Genomic DNA, 10,048 nt, shown 5'->3' with positions numbered 1-10,048 from the left:
CAAGAGTCATGGGACGTTGGATTATTGGAAACAGACAACTGGCACAAAAAGACAAACCAGACGACTAGAAGACAAACCTGACGCTTGAAGAAAACAGAGAAAGGGAATGGCGGTGCAGTCTGAAGCTGTCCAGAAATTGTTCCCCAAAAGAGCCGTTTTGATGTTAATGGTTAAGACATTTCAAAACGATCAAATCTACAGATTTCCTTCTATAAAAGGAAAATCGAAAAACTTGGATGAGATACACACTGAAATATTGAAAGAAAAATACAAGTGAGAAAGTTTCAAAAGCACTCAAATACAAAAAGGATCTTACACCAACTTTTCTATTCTATGTGTAAATGCTAGATTGATTTGTAATCATCTAAAGTGTTCTTTAGTTCAAAAAAAAAAGAACAAGTCTGTGATCAATAGGAATATTGAGAGTGTAAAGCTGAGTGCTTGGCTGTAAGCATTTCAGTGGTAGAGAAATCTAGGTGCTGGGTTGTAGCACTTAGTAGGAGTTGAGTAGACGAATAGAGGAAGGTACTCTTGCATATTCAACTGCCTTGTAATTGGTTTGTGCTCTACCTTTAAAGAGCTCAGTATTGGATTCAAAAAGCCCGGAGGACTCTAAGGACTGGACGTAGGCAGAGAGGCCGAACCAGGATAAGTGATACTGAGTAATTTCTAAACTCTCTCTTATAACTGCATGTGTTGTTTGCTTTATTTACTCAGCATATAAATTGCCTAAGCTGATCTTGAGTAAGTAAGTGGTGCTGAGTTAGAAGCTGACCTCCAAGAGTGTCAATTCCTAACTCTCAAGGAAACAACTTTGGTCAACATCTGACTAAAGCTGTCCTGTGATATATCTCACCAAGCTGACCAAAGGCAGAGTTAATAAACTCTCAAAATAACATCCAGTCAGCTTAATTAAAACGCGAAAAAGTTATATTAGTTCCTAACCCCCCCCCCCTTAGAACTAATTACCAGGGACCAACAAGTGGTATCAGAGCCTAAGCTCACTACCCAAAGATTTAACAATCTTGAGCTGATCCCTAAAAATGGGTGAGAATAGCACTCGGTTCCTTCCAGGAAACCAAACAACACAGATACTCCCTGAGGGACTATCAATCACTAGACCTCCCCTATTCTTTGGGTCAAATTATACATTCTGGAAGAATAGGATGAAAAACTTTATTCAAGCCACAAACATGAGTGCATGGCTTGCAATTGTTCAAGGTCCACATGTGCCATACAAACAGTTAACGATGAGAAAATTGTTAAAAGTGAGGCTGAGTGGACAGAGGATGACCTCAGAAAGTTACAAAATAATGCTTCGGCTATAAACATGCTTCACTGTGCATTAGATGCTGCAGAATACAATAAGATTTCAGGTTGTGAGTCAGCACAGGAGATTTGGAAGAAGCTTGAAGTAACCTATGAAGGCACAAGCAAAGTTAAGGAGTCTAAAGTCAATCAACATATGAGACTCTACGAGCTGTTTGAGATGAAGGAGAATGAAGACATCTCAGAGATGAACGCAAGGTTCACAAACATTATAAATGAGCTAAAAAGGCTTGGAAAGAACTTCACTGAAGAAGAACAGGTGAAGAAAATTCTGAGAAGTCTGCCCAAGAGCTGGCAAGCAAAGAAAACAGCCGTAGAAGAAGCCCAAGACTTGACTACCTACAAGTATGATGAGCTGATCGGATCCCTGCTGACCCATGAAATCTCTATGAAAAACTTTGAAGCCAAAGAGAAAGAAAAATCAGAAGATAAGAAACAAAAATCCCTTGTCATGAAAGCTGACTCAACTGAAGCGGAGTCAACTGATGATGAGGAACTGGCCATATTCACCAGAAAGATGAAAAAGATGTTCAGGAGAAATGATAGAAACGGCAAAAGATCATTCAGAAGAAATGATAAGTACAAAGCTGAGTCAAGTGACAAGTACAAGAAGGACAGCTCGAAATCTGTCACATGTTTTGAGTGTCATCAAACAGGGCACATCAAGTCAAGCTGTCCCAACCTCAAGAAAGAGAAGAAAGGAAGCAAAAAGGCTATGGTAGCCATATGGAGTGACAGTGATGAGTCAACATCATCTGAAGCTGAGCAAAATGAAACAGCCAACATATGTTTTATGGCAGATGATGGAGCTGACCAATCCCAATCTGAGCATGCTGACCTCTCTAATGAAACTGACCAGGAGAATCACAACAATGACGTAACATCCTTACTTTTGCTTAGAAACGAAATGGTAAATGCCCTGAGTGACTTATATACACTAACTAAGAAGTGTAACAAAAAGATTAAGGCACTCAGCAGGCGCTGTGATGAGATTGAAGAGGTCAAGCTGAGTGACCTCCGATATCTTCTCCAAGACAACTCTGACTTGCATACCAACATGCAAATCTTACATAAGTTTGTCACAGAGGTTCAATCTGAGTCAAAGAAACTTAGAAAGGATATCACAACGTTACAGAGTCAAGAGAAGGGCTCAAAAAGAAATAAAGCCCATGCTAAGTACGCAAATACTAGTCAGCATAAGCAAGTTACTCAATGTGAGTGTTGTAGAAAAAGGGGACACACAAAGGATGTGTGTTGGCATAACAAGCGGACTGTCCAATGTGACTTCTGTGGAAGAAAAGGGCATACCACAAAAGTATGTTGGCATGCCCAACACAATAATGCTGACTATACTCAGTTCAACCCACAAAGGGTACCTTTTTGTGATTTCTGTGGTAAGCCAGGCCACACCATAAAAGTATGATGTCACAAGTTAAAATATGATTTTGCACCTGTTTATACTAACAAGAAATGACCCAAAAGAAATTTGGTACCTAAAAATGAATAGTTTAAACTGCAGGTCAGCTTGACATGCGTGGAGAAGTCAAAACTATGGTATATAGACAGCGCATGCTCAAGGCATATGACAGGTGATGAAACTCAGTTCATCACACTAGAGCTTAAACGAGGTGGAAGTGTAAGCTTTGGAGACAACAAGAAGGGTAAGATAGTCGGCTCAGGTACTATCGGAGGTAACCCAACTATTGAGTCTGTCTCCCTAGTTAAAGGTCTCAAATACAATCTGCTGAGTGTAGCTCAGCTTTGCAAGAGCGGCAGAAGGGTTGTATTTGATGATACTAAGTGTCAAATACTCGAGGGAAATACAAATGAATTAATTTTAACTGCCCCTCGTGTAGAAAATGTATACATGTTAAACTTAGAAAAACAGTTTTCTAAAAACATATGCTTAGTGTCTAAAGAGGACAACTCCTGGCTATGGCATAGAAGACTTGGGCATGTCAGCATGGACCTTCTTGCCAAATTAGCTAGAAAGAAATTAGTTGAGGGATTACCCAAGTTAAAGTTTGAAAAATATCAACTGTGTAAAGCCTGTCAGCAAGGCAAACAAACTAAAAAGTCATTTCATAGCAAAAATATTGTCTCAACCAAAAGACCATTGGAATTACTACACTTGGATCTTTTCGGACCTATCCAGCCACTCAGCTTGGGAGGTAAGAAATTTTCCTTGGTTATTGTAGATGATTTCTCTCAGTACACTTGGATCATCTTGCTGAGTAGCAAGGATGAAACGTTTGGGATGTTTACCACATTGATCAAAAAGCTTGAAAATGACAAAGACCTAAGAGTAGCTCACATTAGAAGCGACAATGGTGGAGAATTCAAAAACCAACAGTTTGATGAATTCTGTGAAACCAGTGGTATTGACCACAACTTCTCTGCTCCTAGAACACCTCAACAAAATGGGGTCGCTGAAAGGAAAAATAGAACCATTGTCGAAATAGCTAGGACAATGCTGAGTGAAAATAGGCTTCCAAAGTACTTCTGGGGTGAAGCTGTTCACACGGCATGTTACATACTGAATAGGGCTCTAGTTAGACCTATACTTAAGAAAACCCCATATGAACTTTGGAAAGGTCGAAAGCCCAACATTGGATACTTTCGTGCCTTTGGGTGTAAATGCTTTATACTTAACACAAAAGACAACCTTGCTAAATTTGATGCTAAAGCTGATGAGGCGATCTTTTTAGGGTACTCAACAAACAGTAAAGCATATAGAGTATTTAACAAAAGAACTCAGATTGTGGAAGAGTCTGTACATATTGAGTTCGATGAAACTGACCCTACAGGTAAGACAGCTCAGCCTGAAGAAGATGAACCAGGCTCAGCTTCCGCTGATCAACCAGAAGCCTCTGTGTCATCTATACAGGAACTGACTCAAGGTAAGCAAGAAATTGAAATATCATTTGCTGACCAATCTATTCCTGTAGAGATTGTAGAAACACCTCTTCCAAACGACTTAACACTGCCCAAGGAAATAAAGATCCCAAGAGGACATACAGAACAAGCCATTCTTGATGCCGCCAATAACAAATTAATGACCAGAGATCAACTTAGAAAATACCCCAGCAATGTTGCATTCGTCTCAATACATGAGCCAAAGAACTTTGCTGATGCTGAGCAAGATGAATATTGGATCAATGCTATGCAAGAAGAGCTTGACCAATTCACCAGAAATGAGGTATGGGATTTAGTACCTAAACCTAGGAATCAAAAGCCCATAGGAACCAAGTGGGTCTTTAGAAATAAGCTAGATGAGCATGGAAATGTGATTAGAAACAAAGCTCGACTTGTAGCCCAAGGCTATAGTCAGCAAGAGGGTATAGACTATGGAGAAACATTTGCTCCTGTTGCTAGATTAGAAGCTATATGTATATTGTGTGCCTATGCCAGTTACATGAATTTTAAACTATACCAAATGGATGTAAAATGTGCGTTTCTTAATGGCTTTATAAACGAAGAGGTATATGTTAACCAACCTCCTGGGTTTGAAGATTCAAAATTTCCAAACCACGTTTATAAACTCAAAAAGGCCATGTACGGCCTAAAGCAAGCTCCAAGAGCTTGGTATGAGAGGTTGACCAACTTCCTGCTGACCAGGAACTATGTCAGGGGAAAAGCTGACACAACCTTGTTTATTAAGAAAAAGGGTAAACATACCCTACTTGCGCAGATATATGTTGATGATATAATTTTTGGTGCTACTGACGAATCCTTGTGCAAAGAATTTAGCCAACAGATGCAAACTGAGTTCGAAATGTCCATGATGGGTGAACTCAACTTCTTCCTTGGACTTCAAATCAAGCAAGGAAAGAATGGCATCTTTATAAGTCAGTCTAAGTACACCAAGGAAATGTTAAAGAAATTCAGCATGGTAGATTGCAAAACAATATCAACCCCCATGGGTACTGATACTGTCCTATGCAAGGATGAGAATAGTAAGTCAGTTGATAGTAAACTCTATCGAGGTATGATAGGTTCTTTACTCTATCTCACTGCCAGTAGACCAGACATTCAATACTCAGTATGCTATTGCGCTAGATATCAAGCTGACCCCAGGGAATCTCATCTAACTGCTGTAAAAAGAATTTTTAGATACTTGCAAAGCTCAGTTGATGCAGGTCTATGGTATCCAACCTCAAATGACTTCACACTCATTGGATATACTGATGCTGACTATGGACGAGATAAGCTAGAACGGAAGAGTACTTCAGGAGGATGTCATTTCCTTGGAAGCTGTCTAGTATCTTGGTTCAGCAAGAAGCAATCATCCGTAGCTCTGTCTACAACTGAAGCTGAGTACGTGACTGCTGGAAGCCGTGTCGCACAAGTCCTATGGATAAAGCAACAGCTTGAGGATTACGGAGTCAAAACAAAGACAATAGAGATCAAATGCGACAACAAAAGTGCCATTGATCTATCTAAAAATCCAGTCCAACACAGCAGGATGAAGCATGTTAGCATAAGGCATCACTTCATCAGAGATCATGTACTAAAAGATGAGATCAAGCTGACCTACGTGCCAACAAATGATCAGCTTGCAGATATCTTCACAAAGCCCTTGGCACGAGAACAATTCAACACACTAAGGGAAGCAATTGGTATGTCAAATCCACTCTAACTAAGTCTGTATTAAATAATTATCATATGAGTGGAACTTTGAATAATTGTGCAAATGCCATGTTGAGTAAAATATCAACTCCTTACTAAACTTGAAAATGAAAAAGGCACCCTATGCTGAATTGACATATATATTGAGTGATGATACTGAGTAGGCATAAAAGCTGAGTAAACATCCTATGCTGAGTAGATAAACATATTAAGTAATCACTCTATGTTGAGTAAATACACATGCTGAGTGAGTAACGTATGTTGAGTAAATTAGTGATAGAGAAATTATCTTCACAAAAGTTAGGCAATCAATATCGTGGATGCTTCGAATTCTAGCAAAACCTAGTAAAAACCCACTCGCGTAAAGAGAACCTACACGTGTAACCTCTGGCACCTTGGGAAGACGCACATTAATGGCAAATCCCATGCGCCGAAGATGTCATAATTGATAGAATTTTTGTCGGTTGAACGTCCCTAGGTAAAAACGGCCAGTTAATGATTAAGGACCGCCGTAAATTTATATAAAAAGTGGAAGAATCCCCACTTTTCATTCCTTACGCCTGTAATCTCCTGAAAATCAAACTTCTTTCTCTCCTAAGAACTTCAAAACCTTCAAAAATGGCTTCCGGCAAAAACAAAACCCCTAAAACTCAAACCACAGACAAACCTACTGACCACACGGGTCCTTCGACGGAAATAGAAAGGAAAATGATCAAGGTACATTCAAAGGTCAACAATCTGGAGGTTTTAAAATGCCGATGGTTTTCTTCAAGTTTTGTCTCGTCTGAGAAACCATTCTGTGAATGGATCGAGAAGAACAAGTGGAAAGGTCTCTTCTCTCTTTCAGGAACAACATATCCCAGGTTAGTACAGGAATTCTACTCGAATCTACGTGTTGATGCAGATGACTGTGACTATTTGGAGACCACTGTTAAAGGTCAAAAAATCGTTGTAACCCCGACCTATCTAGCCACATTGCTAGATTTACCAGACGAAGGAATTCAATTTAGAACGACAAAGGAGAAAATACCAAAAGCCACAACTGAGAAGCTAAAGGGGTTCTGTAAACCCAAAGATCATAAGGGGGAAATAACCAGCACCTGTATGGGTAAAGAACAAAAGATGGTCCACTTCATGCTGACCAACTTTATCTTCCCCAAACTCAGGTCAGCTTCGTCCGCATCAAACTTCGAACAGTGCTTCATCTGGCACATATTGACCTACACTCCGTTCAATCTTCCCGTCTTTCTAGTTGGAGCGTTTCAACGAAGTGGTAAGAAACTCCGCTTGGGCTCACTCATTACAAAAATTATACAGGACAAGCAAATAGAGACGGTGAATGAAACAAGCACATTGGGAAGTGAAATCACTGCAGTCCTACTGGATGGACTATTGTATAATCAACCCTTGAAGGGATATGAAGGAGCTGGAGATGGTGAGGAAGATGAAGAAGCTGAGCAACAAGAAATTGAGCCTGAAGCTGAGCCTGCAAAAGATGTTGAGGCTCATGCTGAGTCACCTGAGACAGCTCAGCCTGAGAGAAGGAAGAAGAGGAAGGCTGTAGAAACCTGCTCCAAAGACATTCATGCTGTCCCAAAGAAAGTAAGGCTTTCATCAAGAGAAAAAGCTAAAGCTGACAAGGCTAAGGAGCAAGCTGAGAAAAGAAAGAGGCAAGAAGAGCCTGAGGATGAGGACGAAGAAACTCTAGAAACCCCTTTAAAGAAGAAGAAAAAGGGTAACTCCTTAAAGATAGTAGAAGCTGTCCCACTAGCCTCTACTCAACCTGAAGGTCATGGAACTGACCAAGAAAAGGAAGTTGTGGAAGAGACTGAGCAACATGTTGAACACCAAGAAGTTAATACTGAGCAGGAAGAATGTCCCAATATTGAAGAACCTCAGGATGATTCTGAGCAGAGAAAGAAAGAAAGTAATGCTGTTGAGGGACCTTTTGAGCAACCTGTGGAAGAGGAGATAGTTGATACTGAGTCCAGTGAAGGTATTCGAACTGACCATTCACCGCCAAGAGCTGAGACACGGCGAAGACTCAAAAAGAAAGCACAAAAGCAAATTTATCTCATGGACGACTTTTCCATTGATGAGCCTGAAACTGACCTCTCTACAATCCAGTTCCAGTACTTCTCCAATGAAACTGAGTCACCACCAGAAGATCCAGTGGAAAAACAAGCCTCTGTTACTCAGGATGAGGAATAAGCCAAAAACCCTGCAGATCCAATCCAAGATGCTCAAGGTAGCACACTTCCTGTCTCCACTTCACCACTTCAAGCTGAGCAGATTAACTTATCTAATCAAGTTCCACCCCCAACACAACATGTTGATGATTCAGCTCAAGAAACCCATCAAAGTACAGGTACCAATCAAGGTACTCAATCTGGTAGAGAACCAACTCCTCCACCACCATCAAATTTTGTACCAGCCTCTGAGTCCAATGCTGCTAAGTTTGCATACTTGAATGCTACTGAGTCTGGCCGACGGGTCATTGCTTCTGCTCAGTCCTTGCTTCAAGATTTCCATACTACTCAAGCTGATAGTCACCAATCTACTCAAGCTGAGTCCTCTCACTTGACAGGTATTACTCAGCTTCTGAATGAACTTCGAGGGCTTAAGGATCTGGTTAGCATTATCACTGTGGTTCAAACTCAGCAACCAAATCAAGAACAAATTGCAAAACTGAGTGAACTAGTGCTTACAATGGCCACCCATATGGATTCGCTTGAAGGCAAAATTCACCAACTATCAGAAATCAATACAGGGTATGTCACTTCCACTGAGCTTCAAAGCTACTTTGTTAAGCTAGCAGCGGAACTGACCACCTCGAGAGCACCTGCCAATCCTGAATCTGTTACGTCTGCTGAATTGCAAGACTGTTTTACCAAATTGAATACTGAGCTGAGCAAATTAAGTCCACCCGGTAATGCTGAGTTTGCCACCTCTGCCGAACTTTAAAAATGTTTCAGCCAACTTCATACTGAGCTGACCAGTACACGTGATCTAGTATCCTCCTCTTCTCAGTGTACTATTGACCAATTGAGTGAGGCAGTCAGAATACTCAACATTGACCGAGCCCAAATGGATGTTGATCCCATCTCCAACACTGAACTCATGAGCTTTTCATAAGCTATCATGAAGGCAATGCGCATCAACAATGGCCAGCGCATGTTTTATGATTCTGCTCTACTCAAACTGCTTCATCAAGCTTTTGGTCAGATCACAAGCTCCCTCACCTGCCTGAGCAAATCTCATGAATGCCTCCTCAGTATGATCAGCAGCTCTCTTAGGGTTCCTCGACATATCCAGGACGATAGTGTGCCAGTCATTGATGGCTTGGGTGAAAGCACCAAAAGGCTCCAGCGCTACTCTCAGTATCTCTCCTCCGCCGCACGGAATGAAACTTTCCTCTACAAACCCGATGATGGCAAAACGGGGGAGACAAGTCAAGGAGGAACTCAGCCTCAGCCTGCAGGTACTGCGTCTAGAAGCAAAGGAAAAGGCATTGCTCATGTTGATCCCTCAGCTCAAAGAAAGAAGAAGTAAAACTAGCTAGTCAGTGTCTAGAGACTTAGCTTCATATCCCGTTTCCTGTCTTTGAATACTTAGTTGTCTACTGTTTAGGTTAATATGTTTGTTTTTTGTTGTTGTTGTTTAAATCTAATATCACAAGTATCAGTTTTCTTCCTGATCTGACTAATCAAGGTTGACGAATCAAAAAGGTTAAAAACATTAACACTAAAACTAAACTGAGAGACAACATCCTTCCAAAACTGAGTCAGTACACACAAATGTCTTAAGTCTAATTAAATGAGATCTTTGAAGGTTTAGAATAAAGTTAAGACAAAATGAATGCAACCCTTACGGGAGAGTCATATCAAAAATATCAATCATGGGGCAACTTATAACTGAGTTCCGTAATTATGTATTTTGCCAACATCAAAATGGGGGAGTTTGTTGAAACACCTTTTCCACAAGATTTTGATTTGACAAAATCATCCATGATTAAGAGGCAATTAAATTTAGATGCTTTGATTTAATTGTACTAATATGTTTGTTAAATATTGAGTGCAAAAATATATAA

General features: G+C 40.4%; 1 pseudogene; it reads left to right on the top strand.

Moving 5' to 3' along the window:
* The first annotated feature begins 1,088 nt into the window (after window positions 1-1,088).
* LOC136218498 (uncharacterized) lies at window positions 1,089-9,510 on the top strand (annotated as a pseudogene).
* The last annotated feature ends 538 nt before the right edge of the window (window positions 9,511-10,048 follow it).

This window comes from Euphorbia lathyris, chromosome 1 (genome assembly GCF_963576675.1).
Source record: "Euphorbia lathyris chromosome 1, ddEupLath1.1, whole genome shotgun sequence".
Classification (NCBI taxonomy): Eukaryota; Viridiplantae; Streptophyta; class Magnoliopsida; order Malpighiales; family Euphorbiaceae; genus Euphorbia; species Euphorbia lathyris.
The sequence above is the reverse complement of the archived record's forward strand: the minus strand, read 5'-3'. Positions and strand labels throughout refer to the sequence as shown.